Source organism: Pteropus vampyrus, unplaced genomic scaffold, assembly GCF_000151845.1.
Source record: "Pteropus vampyrus isolate Shadow unplaced genomic scaffold, Pvam_2.0 Scaffold126, whole genome shotgun sequence".
Classification (NCBI taxonomy): Eukaryota; Metazoa; Chordata; class Mammalia; order Chiroptera; family Pteropodidae; genus Pteropus; species Pteropus vampyrus.
In genome coordinates this window covers 1,859,777-1,879,848 of record NW_011888907.1, presented here as the reverse complement: position 1 = coordinate 1,879,848, position 20,072 = coordinate 1,859,777, and the positions used below count along the sequence as shown (strand labels likewise).

Sequence of the window (20,072 nt, the reverse complement as noted above, 5' to 3'; positions counted from 1 at the left end):
CTTTTTGGCCACTGTTTTGGGGTAAACAGGATGAATCTGGAAACCAAAAAGCAAGATTTGAGTCCTAGCTTTGATAATCACTGACCTTGAGCAAGCTCCTTAACCTCTGTGTGCCTCAAATGCTTAATATAAAACATATAGATTCTATTTCCTTCTTTGCAGGGTGGCGAGAATCAAATGAGATGCTATGTGGGGAAGCGCTCTGCAAACTCTAAGTGCTATAAAAACACGTTAGGTCTTCAAGTCTGGGGTGCAAGGGTGCAAGTCTTTGAACATCTGCTGCTACGTGGGTGCAATTCCTTGGGTGGGGACAGACTAGGAACAGGGACACGTGAGTTCAACTTGGGGGCAGTTGTGGGGCTGGGGTATTGGTGACAGCGTTCCAAAAGATTACTTGGTCACAGAAAGCGTCTAAAGCCCAGACATAGAAAATATCTATGGTTGCAGTTCTCCAAGGCATTGCCAGCTATAATCAGTGGTCCATGTAAAGAAATGTATATTGTAAGTGCAACGTATATGATTTTTAGATGAACACAAATTCTCTCAGATGTTTGGTGAGTTCAGAGCCCTGGAAAGGGGGCGTGTTCAATGTCAAGTTGAACCAATAGAAAACAACAGCAAAAACGAGAGGTAAAGATGACCAACACAGGCAGATCCTGGTCTCCCACCTCTGGAGAGGCCTGACATCTGCTCTATCTTTAAAGATCAACTTGCAGTTGGTCTTAGTTTAATAAGTGCTTTCATTGAAAGCCCTTTTGATGTCCTTGGTTTTCACCGTTGGTTGGCTGGTTGAGCCACTGGAAATCATGCTACAAAAACAGTCAACATAGAATGACTTTGGCAGAGCTGCCCTTCCCAGAGTTAATGCTCTCCAGCTTTTACACCTGTAGTATTCTATTCTGCAGACTTCACAAAGGGGCCAACTGTAAAAATTAATGTAGTTAATGGGTGAGCTGGGTGTCTTTTAAACCCTGTAGGTATGTGTGCAGATATGTGAGGTTTCCAGTGGGAACCTTGCCTATTTTCAGACATGTACGAGTGTTGAGCAAGTCAGCCCAGAGAGGAGGAAATTCACCAAAGAACCCATGTGACCTGGTAGCAAAGCTTTCTCAAGCATGAGGGAGGAAGGATCATTATGAAGAGAGTGGCTGTCTCTCCCATGGGGGCCCACCAGATCACCATGCCTCATTCTAGGGAGACAGAATGGCGAGATGGTGTGGAAAGATCTGCCTTACTGAAAACCCTACACAATATGGAGGTGCAAGATTTTGACTCCTGTACCCAAGGGGACCCTATACCTAAGGGTGACACAGAAGATGCTCACTCTCAGCCTCACCACTGACCCCTATAGCTAGCTACTGCATCATGAAGTAGGGCTGCCAGACCAAGTATAGTGTAAATACGTCTCTAAAAAAGTATTTGTGGTTTATCTGAAAATCAAATTTAGCTCATAACTATTTTCATTTGCCAAATCCGGCAACTCTACTATGACATTTCCACTGTTGGGGATGGCACAGAGTGCCTCACTGAAGAGGTTTTTTTTAGGAGGTCCCTGGTGGCTGGGTCATAAGGCAAGGTGAGAACCAGAGAAGTGTAAACTGTTACCGTGATACCACTAGTTCCACAGGCTTGTGAAGTTTGGGAAAATTGGGGTTGCACATAGATACATTACATTAAAAAACAAGTTGAAAAACAGTCACAGTTGATCTTAGGACAGCTCTTGTATTGATTTTTTAAAATTAAAGTATAATTATATACAATAAAATTTACCTCGTGTAGTGTATAGTCATGTAAGTTTTGACAAACAAATATGGTCATACAAACATCATAACAACCAATATACGGAACAGTTTGTCATCCTTAAAATTCTGCCGTGCCCTCTTGGAGTCACATGATTATCTTAATATATACAAAAAAAGCATGTGACAACATTTAACATGCATACGTCATACATCTCTTATTAGGCTAGGAATAAAAGGAGTCTTTCTTCATATGATCCAGAATGGTTTACAACAAATATATATAAAACACAATACTTAATAGAGAAATATTGAAAATATGAAAATATTAGCAAATGATGTCAAGTATTACTGCTTCTGTTCAACATTATTCCAGGGATTTTTAATCTGTGCGATAAATAAAAAACATAAAAACTAGAAGGAAAAATATGATTGTTATACTTCACAGATGATATGTAGTAAATTAAAATATCAAAAAGAATGTGCAAGAACACTATTTTAATTAACAAATGAATTCAGACCTGACGTAGATTTCTGGATCAGGTCATTATGTAAAAATAAATTACACATTCATATAACAGCAACAATGATGTTTCAAGAATGAAAAATTTAAGAAGAAAGAAAAATACTTGCAAATCAAGCATTGAAGGACTTGTATCTAGTCTATATAAAGAGCATTTACAACTCAATATGACAATCCAATGAAAAACAGGGGATTTTATTAAAGAAGTTATATGAATGGCAAATAAGCAAATGAAAAATTGCTCAGAATCTTTATCATTAGGGCAATGAAACTTAAAATCAATAAGATAGCACTAGACATCCACTAGAATGACTAAAATTCAGACGTGGTTCATATCAAGTGTAGGCGATGCTGGGGAGGAACTGAAACTCTCATATGCTGGTAGAAGGAATATGAAATGGTACAAACAGTCTGAAAAAAAAGTTCGGCAGAGCCTTACAAAATTAAACAGATACCTATCGTAAGTCCCACCTATTTGATCCTAGGTATTTAGCCAGAAGAAATGAAAGCCTATGTTTACACAAACACATAGGCATGAATATTTATAGTAATTTTATTTATAATAGCTCCAAATTGGAAACAACTTTATCCATCAGCAGGTAAATGGATAAATTGTGGTATATCCATGGAATAGAATACTACTAACTAATAACAAGGAGTGAACTATTCATATGTTCAACGACCTAACACTGTAAACACCCCAACTGATGACAGTAAAATGGACAAACTGGTAGATCACGCAATGGAACACTGTACAGCAACAAAAATGTACAAACTATTGTTATAGGCACAAATATGGATAAGTTTACAAACGTAATATTGAGAAAAAAAAAAAAGCCAGACACAAAATAATACTCTAGTATAAAAGTTTTTTTAAAAATAAAGTAAAACTAATCGATTGTGGTAGATCCTCAGGATAGTGATTACTTTGGGGGAAAGGGATTAGTGACTGGGAAAGAACATGAAGTGGTGTTGGAAATGGTTGATTTCTTGATATGAGTGGTGCATTCATTTTGTTAAAATTTATTGATCTATACTTACGCTTGATTTCTTTTCTTTTTACTGTACATTTATTATACTTCACTAAAATAGTTCAATTTTAAATGTTTAAATAGAAACTAAGAAGGTCTGAGTAGTCTTGGTTACTCATCTTTAACATGAACACATTAGTTCTCAATCTGAGCATAGATGTATATTTAGATTGTGAATTCTAAATTAATCTGCTAATGGAAGACGCCACTGCTATTAGGGGTTCGCTCTTTGTTTTTCCATGTAGACTCTGAGCTCATCAAAGGTGAAACCATGTCTCAACTCATCTTTATTTCTTACTTTTTGAAGCTGTTCTGATTTTCTTTCAATACTCTGTTTTCTTGTCCCCATTAAGATATCGTCACTCCAGACATCCATTAAAAATTCTTACTTGGAAAATATGGTCACCACGAAACAACTGGAAAATGATACCATGTACATAATAGCTTTAAATAAATCTTAATATCAATTGGAAATAATTTAATTTATATATCACAATTGGTAAATGGGTATATTAGATAATAACTTATCGTCTTAGCAGATGTCTATCTTGACCCATCATTGAAGGCCACAGCAGTTCACAGATACTTTCTAAAATCAGAGAATCTTAGGATCAACAGCCCAGGAGGCCAGATCCCTCAAGACTAAGTGGATTCATAGCCAGTTCTCCTGGGATTTGAGGACCAGGAGATGCGTAAAACAGTGGTTAAGACTTAGCTTTTGTAAGCAGAATGACTGATTTAATGCTGCCTCTCCACTAGCTGTATGACCTTGACCAAGTTACTTAACTCTCTTAAGCCTCAATTTCAATCTTTGAAATTGAGATAATGATTGTTATCTTGCTGGATTATTATGAGAATTAAATGAGATCATGTGTCTAAAGTGTTCAGTACAGAGCGTACCAAATATTAAGCACTGAGAAAATTGTAGCTACCGTGATTCCAAATTGTTTGTTTGGTGGAATAAACTCTCAGGAATGCACTGACATTTGTGTTTACACATGTTCAAGACTGTTTACAAACACATGGAAGCCTACGAAGGTTTCATATTCTCTTTCTCCAAGACCCATCTTGTTATCTAGCCTCAACCACGCATATGAGTCAAAGGCTGAACTAAAGGTAGGTAAAGCTCTGTGAATAATTCCAGAATCCTTTGGGGAAGGAAGGAAGGAAAGCAGTGTGAACAAGCTGAGTTATTTAAAGCGACAAATTCTAGGTTAAAGTAACTGGATCATGTGCATCCCTGGATCATTTAGGATTCTGGGATGCACAGGTGAGTGTAGCCCAGGTCCCTCAGGATGAGGTTAGAAAGCATGGCACAGCCTGCATCAGATTCTTGGTGACTGGACCCCGTTTTCTCTGTTTACTTGCCTTGTTAGTGGGGTAGACTGGGAATTCGGGTCAGAAATAGGTACACTTAAAGAGAGTGGCCCATTTTAACTAGAATATTGAAAAATTTGCTGTGAAAGTATTTGAAAATTTGGACTCTACTACAAAATTATTTGGTAGACTAGAAGGTTTATCAGACAATTACAGAAGTAAATAAAAACATGTTGATCTATACGCTCTGAGGTGACGGGTCACTAGCTGCCTTGGCGGTATGTTTTGTGACTGTGGTGTCATGTGGATAAAAAGATAATACTGGTGAAGTCGCAGTGGCCGACACTTGGGCAATGTGTTTGACTCTCAGTGCATCATTGGGGAAACAGTTACTGAAATGCAAGAGCATTAAAGGCAGAAACTCAAAACGGAACTACCAGCATATGCAATTATCTCTAAACCGTGGAAGAAGTCTGAAGTAAACACTATGTAGACTCACATTTACCTAGAAGATGGATAGAAAGACACTGAACAGAAAACCATGATTTGTTTGACCACTGAACATCTTTAGAATTTGATAGAACACCATAGACTTTTTTGTTTTAAGTTATTCTCTAGTGGCAAATCTTTCCTTGTCTCTTAATTAAAATGAATTACTCCTTTCCCTGAGTTCCTGGAACATGCATCTTATTTTTTAAGCACATGTTTTGTTCTAACTTTTATAGTGCATAGGTGTTTTTATAGTTTTACTATCTAAGGAACCCAGGTAACAAGTGCGAATGCTAGTTTATCATATCCCTCTGCCGTGGATTGCCATCCGGTACCCTACCTCACATATTGCAAACTGATAGCCTGCATATGGCCAATACGTGTTTGTTTGGCCTGCATGATGTTATTTTAAATGTCTTTAGAAGGGGCATGCAGATTTCCACTTCTTATCTTATATCTAGCCTATTTCACTCATTTACATTATCTGCCTAGCCCTTTTAGGCTTGGGATTTGTGATTTTAATGGTAGACTAAAATTTAGCTATCGAGCAAGGCAACTCCTTGCATCTTAGAAGTTTAGTCTGGTAACTGAGAGGAAGTAGCTTCGACCCTATTTAAAGGGAGTAGAAAGGAATGAAGGAAACACCAATCAAACACTGAGAGAGAATACTCAGATAGAGACATATATTGCAGAAGAAGTAAAATTACTGATTGATGAAGGAAGGGACCTTCAGTGTTGCACATCAAGGGAGGGAAAGAAGGAAAAGCCACAGGTCAGGTGTGGGGCCTTCTTCAACAAGAGAAGCTTCCTAAAGGGAAAAGGGCTGGGACACATAAATAAATGTTACTCCCATACGCTGGACCTAGCTAGCTTGAATGCTTTTTCGACCATCAATTGGCGTGATGTAGAAAAATAAAAATCGCAGCAGTATATCCATCTGACTTTCCATTTTCTGAGATTTTGGAAGTCTTCATCTGGTGGACCAGTTGTTAGAAGGTTTCTGTGACAGTGAAGACCCCATAACGATTGTTGAGAAGTCCATCTTCATCACCAGCTTGAAGCTCTCAAGGGTACGTGACTGTCTTGTTTATTTCTACACAGACCACATGATCTGGTCACTAAAATGCATACATTTCCTATGCACTGCTGTTTTAAATCGTGGATGCTTTGGTGGTTAGATGAGGATTTGGCTCATCTTATTCAAGAGTGAATACAAATCCACGATAGCTTGCTGCTGAAGGATATATATCTCTTCTGGGGAGAGAAGGCTTTGCTTAAGTTCAAAACGGAAGAAAATAAAAATATGTCGCAAAATTGGTCCAGCCATATGTTTCTCTTTCCATCTAACCACCTCCTCCCTATACACACAACTGGCACAGCAGAGGAAGTGAGTGGGGAACAAACTGAAATCTGCACCAGCTTGGCTGAGCCATCTGATGAGCCCTCTCTGTGGAATATAGTATGGAGAACATCCCATTGGGACCAGCAGAGCGAAGGCAGGCATGATTTCTGCAGGGAACAGGTCGCTCACACTCCCGAGAACCTATTTTTCCTTTTGCTTAGCAACCTTAAATTTTCTCCATGGAGCTTCAGGGTTCCTATATTCATGAAGAGGTATGTGTGTCTTCATGAAATGGGTCAAGGATGTAATCAGATGGAGAAGGATGTTGGAAGGCTGAAGGGCAGAGAGCTCCTGGGTACTGGATGGAGAGGACCAGAAACTCTGGTCCAGAGCAGAAAAGCAATGGGTACATCGGGAGAAGGTTGTCAGTGTCTCCCTAGCAATACAGGAGTGGACACCTGCTGGCCTCCTACCCTGTGACTCAGGTCATCAGTTGGTCGGTGGGGACCACGGCTACAGAAGTGGTGTTTCCTTGGAGAAAATAGGGTGGTCACAGGGGAAGAGAAGGCAGAAAAGAGTTCAGAGCAAATGAAGAGGAGATTTCAAGCTTGAAAGTGTGTTGCAAAGCCTTGTGCATACAATGTACTCTGTAAGGTCATACGTGTTCACCAGCATGTCATCAGTCAAGAGTAAGGTGGTTGGGCCTGAAGACTAAGCCCCCGATATCTCTCTGGGTGGCCACACAGTGTTCCCTCTGTATGTCACTGGGGTGGTTGTGAGATGGTGTTATCTGTTAATCGATCCGCATAACATAAGTTTGTTTCAAGATTCTTGCCCCATATCCCAGAAGTTCCTGTGAAAGAAACCCAGGTGATAATCTATGAAACCAACTTTCTTGGGGAAGAGTATACAAATATAGGCGATATAGATGAAAACAGTGTTCATTCTTCCTGGATCCTTTTCACATCTGGGGCTCTTGGGTACAGAGGAAATCACGGACCTTCCTTGACTTCTCTCAACCCTCATCTCCTACAGTCCCTTCTTAAAAGAGGACAGGGACATCTTCCCTGATCCACCAGTTTGCTTCATTTAGTGTTTCACGAACACTTATTGGTCAACAACCGAATGCTAAGTGCCGTGCCAAGGGCAAAGAGAACAAAGGTGTTTCTCTCAGTAGTTGCCCAGATGTCTTCTTTGATGCATTCACCCCGGATCCCTTACCGAATATCAACCGTCCAGTTTATCCTGTTTTCCTCTCTAATAAATCAGCTTCACTAACTTATTTTTAACCCTTTAATTCTTGAGGGAATTTGTGTATCCATAGCTACACAGAGATTGCAAAGTCACCGGGTTCTTATAACCTCTTCGTGTTCAGTATAGCTCTTCTTAGGTCGTCAAGAAGCAAGGAAACCCTGGATTAGGAAGGAGATTTGGAAGTCTTGTGCACCCTGCTCAGTCCTCATGTTTTTCTTCTCTCTATATAATTACAATACTGACATGAACTACTATATTTTCAATGTCCGCCATGCCAGCGGCAAAGCGTTTTCCATACAATGCCCGGCTGATTCTCTTAACACGTTAAAGTGGATGATTTGCTCTCCATTTTACAGATTAGAAAACTGAGACTCAAGAGCATTCTCTGGGTACCGAGTGGATTCAGGATTTGGACCCTTGGTTTTCTGACTCTAAAGTTTTAACACTTTTAATTTACTACACTGCACAGAAAATGCAGAGCAGTTATTGTGAAAACATATAAGTAAATCACAAAATGCCACAGATATGAACTCTTGCAACTATTTTCAGATAACATAAGGCTTATAACTGCAGATACTTAATAAAGTGATTTTCTTCTTTTTGGGGCCCCAGCTATGCTGAACTCCCTGCCGCCCTATTAGCAGACAATGGCTTTTTCTGGATTAGAAACCAGTTGGTAGGTACTAGATGCTTTGTTACTTCGGGTTAATCATTATTTCTCTTCTCGTTCCTTCAATTTCCTGACTTGCAAAACTGGGAGGTGGGATCAGCCAGTGGGCTCCTGAAGTCTCCTCTGGCGATTCTCCGATGGAGACTGCTGCCCTTGAGCTTGAACGGTGCCCAATGGTGAAGACGACAGTACTCGAGTGGACAAACTTTGGTCTGGGAGTCAGAGATCTGGGGTCTCACGCTGACCGTCACTCTCTGTCCTGGGCCTCAGCTCCCTCAAGTGAGAGGAGTCGTGGTGATTAGATGACCTCTCAGGCCTTCCAACAGAAAAATTGTCACCTTTCATTTTCACAGGGAGCAAAGAGAAACTGCCTCCTCATATCCCCAAACACTTTTTGTCAGCTGCTCAAACCAAGAGCAAGGTGCCTACTGTGAGGCTGTCTGATCATCCCTGCTTCACTCAAACCATTAACCTCATGATAACGTTCTGGGGGCATCAGGTTATAACAAGGACATAAAAATTACAAGCTGCATTTGTCATTGACTTCACAGCCTTGAACGACCCTGCTGTTTCCTTAAGCAGATGGGAAGTAATCTCGTGGCGGAAGCTTAGGGAAAGGAATTGTCTGGAAGGCCTTCTGCACAGAGGAAAAGAGCAAGCAAGGCCTGTCGCAGCAGGCAGTAGGCTGGTGTGACAATAAAGTAGGTGCAAAATGAAACACTAAAACACCCAATAAAAACCTAAGTGCTTCATCACCAATACTAATGAAAATATATGATTGTCTAATAAAACGCTCCATGCCGGCCTCTGTTATTAACACTCGTTACTGTTATCATCTCTTTCTTGGGAAGGGCGACCTTCTATCCCAAATGGCCCATGGCCCGAGGAATTCACTGTGGTTGCGGGGAGGGGGGTGCGGGAGCGGGTAATGTTTAGCCAGAGCACCCCACGGGAGAACACAGTTGAGCTGGGATTCAGCAGCAGCTGCCTGGTTCTAGGGGTGCTTCCTCAGGCAAAAGAAATAAGAGCAGTGGCTGGTGAGCCAGCTAGAGCAGGAAAATCAGAGGTGCAATCTATCTCAAATATGCCTTGCTGACTAGGGACATGCCAGCTGGCTTATAAACCCACGATACAGAACCTCGGGGCATTGCATACACTTCAGGAAGCAAAACGGGCTTTTTATTAGACATGAAAGAAAGAATTGAATTGTTTTGCCTCTCCTTAGCTCGTCTCCTTTGATGAGTATGTCATCCATTGTTCAAAACGGAGTCACCAAGATCATCTAAAAGATGAAATTCCTGAGTAATCTGTAGCCGGACGTTCAGAAGCAAGCTTCGTGTTAAAATGTGTATACTGATTGCACTTACACAGTATTTTATCATTTATGAAATGTCTGAGACTTGATAAAACCAGCTGTCACCTCCAACAAGGGTATGATCTCATTTGATCTTAAAATGGGAGAGGTTGGCAATATAATTATTCTAAAATTTACTGATGAGATTTAGAGTGGTCAGTTAAATTATTAAAGCTCTCATTGCTGTAGGTGTCAGAGCTGAGCCCCAAACAATGGTCTCCGATGACTTAATCTGATGCCCTGGCATTGCGAAGTGGAGATGCCGTACCCAAAGGTCACCTTCGTCCTAAGGATGGCTACTGAATATAAGCTCAAAGCCACATTGAATACTATTCAGAAACAAACGGATTTGTGGGATGGCGATGGGGTCCTGAGGGAGCCTGGGGCCATGCAGAGGAAGTGGACCGAGCTACACTAAGAGGCGGGACTTCCTGCTCCAGAGCAGCCCCTCGGTGCTCTGGTTGTCTGACGCAGCACGTCACGCATGAACATTCGTCACTTTGGGTCCTGGAACGTTTTTCACTGCGTTGCCAAACTGGGCTTTTCTTTTATCTCTGTAAGATGAGAAGATGGGATTAGATGGCTTTTGAGGTTTTTTTTTTTTTGGATCCAACCCTTCCTAGCTCTACTTTGCAATTATAGAAAGGCTTAAGTGGTACTAAAGTGGGGAAATGACATTCAAGCTTAAAGGAGAAAAAAGGGCAGATCTAGTAAACAACTATTATTTCCCGGGAGCTGTTCATATATTACCTCATTTAATCATCGAACAACCCTCTAAGGTAAATACTATTGTCACCATTTTATTTTATTTTTTTTTATTAAAAATTATGGGGGTGACATTGATTAAGAAAATCAAATACGTTTCAAGTGTATCATTCAACAATAAGTCGTGTATATATTGCATTGCGTGTTCACCACTCGGAGTTAAATTTCCTTCCACCACCAAATGTTTGACCCCTTTTACCCTGACCTACTCCTCCTCTCTCTTTCCCTCTGGTAACCACGAAAACATGGAACACTTCACGAAATTGCATATCGTCCTCGCACAGGGGTCATGCTAATCTCTGTACCGTTCTGATTTTAGTATACGTGCTGCCGAAGCGAGCACCTATTGTCGCCGTTTTAAACACGCAGGATTTGAGTCTGATGCAAGTTAAGAAATTTGTTTATTCCACTCAGTGGACGTTTGGGGATCTGCCCAAGGCCTGGGCTCTTCTCATTATATCACACTAGTTCCCCGTGACAGCTCTGCCTTGAATATCCTGGTCTCTGTTAGAAAGACCCTCAAACCTTAAACTCTATTATCTAGCTTACGATGGCTCTCTTCTCATAACTTGCCTCCCAGTGAAGGCACTTTATTACTGGCTATATTCTCAAACCCATTTTTTCTTTCCAGCCACTACAATTTTCACAAGCAGAGGGGCGTTGTTAACTCAAGTTTTCCTCGCTAGACTTGACGTTGGCTGATTGCATTTTGCTGACATGCACTCCTCCTGCTGTGTTGCTGAGACAGTCCCCTATCATTTCTGCATCCCAAGCTGGCAGGGTGTGTGGCTTTGCAGCATCTTTTTTTTCCACTCCAGAAAGAATAGGATAGAACTGCTTTATGGATGAAAATAAGAGTCTCATATAATGAGAAATCCAAATTATTGCTTTCCTACATGGAAGAGAAGAAAAACTTATGAATTGTTCTTCCAGTCTTCCCTCCCTCTATCCTGTTTTTCCCATTCCTCTCTTTTCCTTATCTTTTTTTGAGTGTATATCATTTGAAAAGCACAGTTCTATAAACATGATGAAAAGGTATATAAATATTGAAAGACTTGTTCATGGTTCTCCAAAGGCCCATTCTGTGGGTTTAAATACGGCATTTAAATATGGAGTGACTTAAAACTTTTCAACAAATTACTGGAAATTTTTGCATCCGATTCACCAGTCACCTACTGGAGCCTTTAGAATCGAAGGCACAGGTGACTCGAGAGGAAATGGCCTCTGGCCATGGGGCCGAAGGAAGAGACCAAGCTGAGAGAGGGAGCCATGGCAGAGGTGAGGGCTGGGCTCTGGAGCGGAGAAGCGCTTTGGAGAGAAGACTTAGAGAACTCTGGGGATTGTTGAGCACAAAGGATGAGATGAATGATGAAGGTGTTTGGTTTCAAAAGCAAATCTTGCCCTTTCCCAGTTTGGTATGGAGCCAACTCAAGGACTGCGCAGGTGTCTGCAACCAGGAGAGAACTGGATATCATGACTATGAGAGAATAGAAAATATATGTTCTAATATTTGGTATTTGATCCCAGTTCTTGACACAGTGTTCCTAACTTCTTTGGAATTTCTCGGGTGACAGCAGTGTTTTTTGTTCTAATGAGGTGACTCTGGATGGATAAGGGCTGGTCACCAGAAACATTAAGCTCTGATAAGAAGCTTGGACTTTTCAATTCCCCTCCCCCATTCTCCAAAGAGGGAAGAGGAGATGGAAATGAATCAATAACTGATCATGCCTATGCGATGAAGCCTCCATAAAATCCCACAAGCAGGGGTTTCGAAGAGTTTCCAGATTGGTGAACATATGGCAGTGCTGGGAAAGTGGCCCCCCCAGAAAGGGCATGGAAGCTCCGTGCCCCTTCACGCATACCTTACCCTATGAATCTCTTCCATCAGGATGTTCTTCTGTATTTTCATCATACCTTTTATAATAAACTGTCAGACAGTAAGTAAACAGTCTTCCTGAGTTCTAAGAGCCACTCTAGCAAATTAATTGAACCCGAGTAGGGGATCATGGGAATCTACAATGTATACCTGATCAAACAGAAGCACAGGTGACAACCTGGGCCTACAATTGGCATCTGAAGGGGGACAGGAAGTCTTGTAGGACTGAGCCCTTAACCTGTAGGATCTGATGTTCTTTCTGGGTAGATAGCGTCAGAATTAAATTAAATCAGAGGACACCCAGCTGGTGTCACAGAATAGCTGGGTGTGGGGAAAACCCCAAACATCTGGTGTCAGAAGAGTTGTGGCAGTAGTGTGAGAGCAATGGAGAAACACAGGAGAGAGGCTGAGTTTTTCCCAAATCAATGACCTAGAATAGAGTAGAGGGTAGTGTTTGTGGAAGAAAACCTTTCTGATTAGTGAATGTTTGATGTGTAATGGTTAAGAGATACTAAGACACAAGAAGCCTGTCTTAGATGAATGATGTAGCCTAAAGGGGATCTCAGTGTCCTTTAGTCCTTGCAATTAGGTCCGGGGATCCCCTGAATTAAAATCCAGTTGACTTCATTCTGGTCCTACTAATGGTTTGTGATCAAGCTGAAGGTGCTAGCTGTCCTAGGACACATAGAGGCCACTTTGTCTCCCTCGTGAATCAGGTGATCTTCGCAAGGCAATGGTACTTTTAAGGTAATGAGTAGGTAATGTCATGAGGCAGCAGTAAGCTGAGGAAGGACAGCCAGAAGTGGCTGCGGATATAGGAGGGGATGGGCTGTGAAAGCTCCTTTTAGGCATTCACTCGTCAACAAACATTTATGCAGTGCCCACCACGTGAGTCATCGATTTAAACACTTTGCTGCTTTTGAGCAAACCTTATCTTTTCTGTCTCAATTCACAACTAGAGCGTAGGGGCTTTAGGACAAAAAGAAAGACATGGGGAGTCTGCACAAAACTGACTGCACACAAGCACAGAATTTTCAGAGCGCCATTCTTTTGGCCCGCATTCGTTGAGATCTATTCCTGTCAGGTATCATGCTAAGCACTGTAAGAGAAAACAAAGATGAATAAAACATACTCTTCGTCCTTGAGGATCTCACAGCCTAGTGGATAAGGCAAACGAATAAGGAAATAAGAACAACATAAAATGATACATTTTGAAATAGAGAGGTAGAGAATGAGCTTGGGAGAAATCATGGCTGCCGGGCAAGAAGTAGGAATCTAGGATTCTGTCTGGAGCTTGGCAACTGACAGCCAGGACCTGAGAGCAATGTCTGGAATGAAGGGGGACCTGTAACCTGGTCAGGAGGGGAGAGGGGTTGTGAGCAGTGCGGTGGGGATTCAGGGACCACTGAGCAAAGCGTTAGGCCTTTCTAGTTTTGGGGTGTTTTATTTTGTTTGATATAGTGAAGAGTCAGCCATTTAAACATAGCGTCATAGCGTTTAAAAAAATCACAACCCCCAGAAAGATTAAGCCACTTACAGCCATTCGGTCAGAGACCGCCAGAACCAAATGACAGCCGCCAGTCAGACTGTCTTCAGACTGCTAACAGAAACCATTCGAAGGCAGATCAATGAGGGTTGTAAACTCACCAGCCCTTATTTCTGTAAGGGTCTGCCTGTTTTAAATGTTCTCCTAGTGCTTAATAAATGTTTATTATTAGTAGTAATAATAACATCTAAACAAAATTCCTGCATCATGCGATAGCTGCTGTACCAATTACAATCTTCCTCTTATCTAAACCCCGAGTTCTTCTGTGTCAACCAGGCAATCAATTGAAATGTGATTTGAGGAGACAGGGGAGGAAGTTCTATGCCCTTGTGTGGAGGGGACCCTATGGGGGCAGAGGACAGACCAAGGTGAGAAGGAGCAACAGAGCGTTCCTGGTATGGCAAACAAAGTCCTTACAAAACTTGGTCCACTGAGATCCACTGCTTTCTTTTTCTCAGCTGTAGAGTTGACCCAGTTGGGTGGAAAGATGCATTTACTTCCTAGGAAACAAGAACATGTTTCCGGAGGTTGACTAATGTCTTACTTTTTTGCTCTGAAAACCCCCGTGTAACCCACATTCATTAAGTGAGGCTTCCATCATACACCCCAAGCAAATGAATTTGACTTAAGATTTTAATAGCTATGAAAATGCAATTATCTGGAATTAACGTTTGGGACATATATGACCTTCACCCCACAGACATCTTTTTCTAAATTGTCTAGATAATGCCGTTCTGGGTAATTTTGGTGGAGGAAAATACAACCATTGGGGTAAACCAAATGGTTGGCCTACCTCTGCTTTTCCACAGGAGGTCAAGGCCATCCACGAAGTTCAATGTCAGAGCCTGGCAGAAAACTCTGCTGGCAGCTGGTGCTTAGTAAATGCTGATTCACTAGAATGACACTGCTTTCCTGCCAGTGTCTGAGAGAATAAGTCCTTCTTGCTCAGATGAGCCATTCTAAACAGTTGTGTCGGTCACATGAAACCATTTTAGCAGTAAATCTTATTGAATTTCTACTAAGTTCAAGAAACTAGGATGTATGCTAAAAGGTTAATAGGAGAGAGTTCCTACGTTTTAGGAGTCTACATACTAGACTTAGAAATATAAAAAGTTAATAAACTTCACAAATAATTAAATGGTAAGATACTTGAACACGTTAACTGCGTAATAAACGATAAGGTGGTAAATGCTATGAAAAAAATGTCAGGTGGGAGGGGCTGGATTGACGTTTTAAATCCTGGGGGGCGAGTAGTGGTCAGGGTAGGCTTCCTTTAAAAGGTGATAGCTGAGCAAGAACTTGAAAGAAGTGGGAAAGATGGCCATGAGGATGTGGCAAACAGCGTCCCAGTTAGAAGGGACAGCCAGGGGACAGATCTAAGCAAAGCTCTACGAGGAGGCGGGTGCAACTGGAGCAAGGGAGGAAGAAGAGCAGGCGAGGTCCACAACCAAACTGGAGATCGCGTAGGGCCCTGGAGGCAAATGTAAGGACCTCGGCTTTTGCTCTGTGTGAAATGAGGAGCTGTCGCGGGAATTTCAAGAAAAAGAGGATGCGACGTTAAGTTCTGAAAAGGTGCTTCGGGCTGTTGTGTTGAGGATGGACCCTGGGAAGGCAGAGGTGAGGCACGGCCACTTGTTAGGCAGCATTGCCGGGATCCAGGGGAAATAACGTGCTAGTGGCTTGGAACAGAGGCAGTAACGGAGATGGCGAGACGTGGTCAGGTAACGGATACACTTTGCAGGTAGCATGTGATCGGGTTTCAGTGTGCAGTGGGTGGCCTCAGCATGTATGATTTGAGAAGGACTTCAAGGATGAAATGGAGCTTTAGCTGGATCTTCGATAGAGTAAGATTTGTGAAAAGATTGGTGAAAAGTAACAGGGAAAGCGTATCATATAGCAGAGAAGACACAGCAGCCAAAAGTACAATCGACTTTTAGAGGATGGTAGGTAGATTAGTTTGGCTGGAGTTAAAGGTTTAAGAAGATTAGTGAAAATAGATTGAGACATGGAAAGTCCAAAACACATAGTTTTACAGGTCCTTGTTGAATGAGCCTTGGTCCCTGGGCGGCCTTATATTACTTTTCAAATCCAAGAACCCCAGAAAGGGAACGTCAGACCGATGTCACTCCCCAAAGTTGTTGTCCATGGCAATGCTGACAAATTTCCTGAGTACTTCCACTGGGCTTCTTTCTTAGTTCAGAATACCCACTTCATCTGGGAGCATTTTTTTTTTTTTTTTGAAGATATCTCAGTACTGAACCGAACCTCCTGCCTTCATGTAACTTTTAGCCTTTGGCTCTAGTTCATTTGTAATTATTAGTCATTAGATCATTTATGTGAGAGACATTTATTAACTGTCTACTAATACAAAATAAGGAAGAGAATTAACATTAGTCGAGTTTCTTCTTGGGACCACTGACTGTGGAGGCTATTTTAATTATCTCATTTAATAATCCTAGTAATCCTATAATGTAGCGGAACCTCAAATCAAAGCATCCCCCCTAATGGAGGGTGTATATAAGAATGTGTATGGAGGGAGTTTGTAAGACAGAACAATAGATCTTTTCATAAAGGATTAGAGCTTTCCCAGGGAAGAGCAAGTAATTCAACATTTTCATCTGCTTTATTCACCTCTCGTGTGGTTTGTGAGGGGCTGGGTGTTAAGACAGACCCAGGGACATAGGGCAGGAGTCACTGCTTCCAAATAACTCCAGCCTAGATCTCACAGGAGAAGAGTGAATTTGTGGACAATCATGAGATCTGTGCATATTTCTGTCTAGTTTACCAGGTGGCAGAGTAGAGAAATATTTGGACAGAGGCCACAGCTAGTAGTAAATACCAGAACCCAACAGAGAGGCAGTGTGGGGCAGGGCAGGCATTCAATGACTTGAGAACTTGCCAAATTCTGACAGCAGATTCCATTACTCCCATTTCACAGAGGAGGGCTGTGGCCACAGTGATTAAAGAAAAGTCTCTGGACAAAGTTTGTAAGTGGAAGAGCTTGAGGAAATGTGGCTCTAACCAACTGCAAGAATGCCTGTGGTTCCCGGGGCACTGCGCCAGGTACCACTGGGGAACCAGAGAGAAAGGGGCCAGACTCAGAGACTGTCCTCTCCTGGCTCACGGACTAGGGGACATGCAAGGAGCTAAAGCAAGCCAAGGAGTAAAGGTCTAGGAGTCAGAAAGGCGTGAATGCTGTAGGAGATCATGGGTGCAGAATCACTTCCGACTGCATTATTTAGAGGTTAGGAAAGGAGATGAGATTTTTAATAAATGGAAATGGTCAAGGTGAAGAGAAAATAGGATGGCTAGATATGTGGAGGGAGGAAACCGCGGTATAAGCAAATAGTTCTGTTCGACTCATATGCAGAGTTCATGAAAAGATGTCATGTGAAGGAAGGTCAGAAACTATTGCAAAGGCCAGGTCACAAAGGGTCATGGATGAGTTCCTGGATTGGATGCCACAGGTAAGCAAGAATTCTTGAAGGTGTGAACACTGAGTAACTTGGTCAAAGCTGTGTGCCTCAATTCTGGCTTCTGAGGCCAAAAGAATAACTTTAGTCCTTCTGTACAGAATAGTCCCTAAAACATTCAAGAGAGGTGGTCTGTTCTTCTTATGTCTTATCTTGAGACTCAGCATCTCCATTTCTAAAAATCTCGTCTTTAAGGCATGGTTTAATTCTCCTCAATGTCTGGTCACTCTCCCCAGGACACTGTATAGGTTATTCATAAGCAACTAATAGTTATTAAAATCTTACACTATGCCAGACAGTATGATGAAGTTTTGAAATGGGTTATCGTGTGTAAATATCGCGGTAGCTCTGCGATGGAGGTGTTATTTTAGTGTCATTTATAGATGGGAAACCTGAGGTTTAGAGAGGTGAGTAAGTTGCCTAAGGCTAGTGAATGTCAGAAGTAGAATCTAAGCCTATGCTTCCTGCCTGCAGAGCCCAAGCTCTTTCACACCATACCACCCGCTTCATCCTCAATCCTCAATAACAAAGAAATTCTCTGGAATTTGGGTCTAGACTCTAGAGCACCAAAACTGTTTCCTTTCCTGGACCTCAGTTACCTCACCATCAAATAAGGGGTTTAGACCAGAATCTCTCTAAGGTCCAGTTCTGAAATGCCATGGTTTTAAATTGCAGTCTAATAGGGTCAAGGGAGCATTCATTATGAGTGCATTCATTGAACTAATATTGCATAAAGAAGGCAGAGAAGTAAATTCTAAATCTTAGCCATTCTTTGGATCACCTTGGAAAACATCTCATCTACCTTCTAACTCTTTTTTTTTTTTTTTACTACAAAACCAGAGATAGTAAAGAGATCCTGTAGGGTAATATGTGCCACGTGTTTAAAGTATGCTTTAAATCAGATATAATCTTTGGCTCACGTGGCATTTTTCTTTTTAATAACAATAATAGTCATAACAATAATAATTTATTGATGACTGGGAAGACGGGAAGGGAAATATGCTTCTCACTGGTACAGAGGAAGAGAAATTCAATAACCTCTTTTACCTTTTAGCACTAAAAGCCTGGGTTAAAATGATTAAGTACTGCGCTATAAATATAAATGTAAAAGGGTATGGAAATATGAGGAAATAATCTCAGCCATGCTGAAAGCGAAGAGGTGTTCAGACTGAGTGTGACCAGATGGGACAGGCAGGCGCCTCTAGAGACAGTCTGGCTCCCTCAGATCAACCTCTATCATCAGCCAGGGTGAGATGGCCAGTTTGAGAACGTGACGAAGGATGGCAAGATCCTTGCAGCAATACGGTTTCTCATAGTCTTCACCCCTGACTATGTCTTGGCCACACTGGTTCTACTCTAGCCAGACCACCCTGACCCACGGGGTGATATAGTAGAGCTCCCAGTACTTCTAACTAAGGGCTGTGCCTGCCCTCCCCTGGTCTTCTGGACTCTGGATCCAGCCTCCTGGATAGTACTTCCTTCAAGGTTCTTGTCTGCGCCTGACAATAACAGGTCCTCTGGGCTCCTGCAATACCTGCCGAATGGGATTCTCTGGCCTGTCTCCTCCCAAATAGCCCTACCCCTTTGTTGCCTAACCAACATCGGCCCTTTCACCCAGCTGGTTTTCAGCTCAGTCTCTAAGTGCTAACACCCTGCATAGAATCTGGATTTGAATTGGGCTCAAGATATCTGATCTGCCCCCTGGATGGAGGCGAGAGAGGCCAAACTGGGAACAGTTTCATAGGCAAGAAAGCTTCTTATCTGAGACCGAAGTATGTTGGCTTAAAGGGGGAATCCTGTAAGTTGTGCCCCACAGATGGCGCTGAGACCAGAGACGAGAGACTTATCTCAAATCGAGTCATCCGTGTTTCAAGGCTAACTGAGGAATGGGAGTCAGGCACAGAGCCAAAGTCTGTCAGAGATATAAGAGGTGAACGAGAGAGTAGTGGGTGAGTTGGAGGTAGCCTGGATGAATCGGGAATCATCGCCTGCAGCTGCTGGCAGTCACTTTCAGCAGGGACTTTGGCGTAGGTTCATTCATATTTGATGGCCCTCTAATTTAGTGGCTGACATCTAGAATTCTGAGTTAAAAAGATGGATTTGGATCCCGACTCTAGTGACTGATAGTTATGCTGTGATTGTTCCAGAATTTCTACTCTGAAGTGCCTGAGGGGAGACATCTGGTTGAGATAAGGGCTTAGGAGCTTGTCTTGAAGCTGCCTTGGTTCGGTACTGTAAGTAATATTGAAAAGAATCAATGTCCGTATCTAGGGATGCCTGAGGTGAGATGGTGGAGCAGTCTTAGGCAGTTATTGTCACAATAATGCTGTGTAACAAACAACCACAAAATCTCAATGGCATATAACAATAAACTATTATCTTCGCATTCACTGCTGTGCAGGCCAGTGGGAGGAGCTCTGCTTCAACCTATGGATCTGCTGCTCACTGGAGCTCAGCTCCTCTACTGTATACTTGGCCGAGTCTGGCTTCCAGCAGAAGATGGAGTCCAGGTTTGCTCTGCATGTCTTACAATTTCCTTGAACTAGTGGCTACCTGAGACATATTCTATTCATAGAGAAAGGCAGGAGCAAGAGAGTAAGCCCAACCGCACGAGCACATTTTAAGCCTTTGCTCAAGTCACATCCACTAGTCCATTGGCCAAAGCAAGCCCCAGGGCCAAGTCCAAAGCCAGA

The 20,072-nt window shown here is 42.2% G+C and overlaps 1 non-coding gene across 1 annotated transcript; it reads right to left on the bottom strand.

Annotated features, from left to right (window-relative positions):
- Nucleotides 1-10,723: 10,723 nt before the first annotated feature.
- On the bottom strand, nucleotides 10,724-10,827 carry LOC111744083. The gene has a single exon (XR_002781993.1). It is a non-coding gene; the product is annotated as a U6 spliceosomal RNA (small nuclear RNA).
- Nucleotides 10,828-20,072: the final 9,245 nt, after the last annotated feature.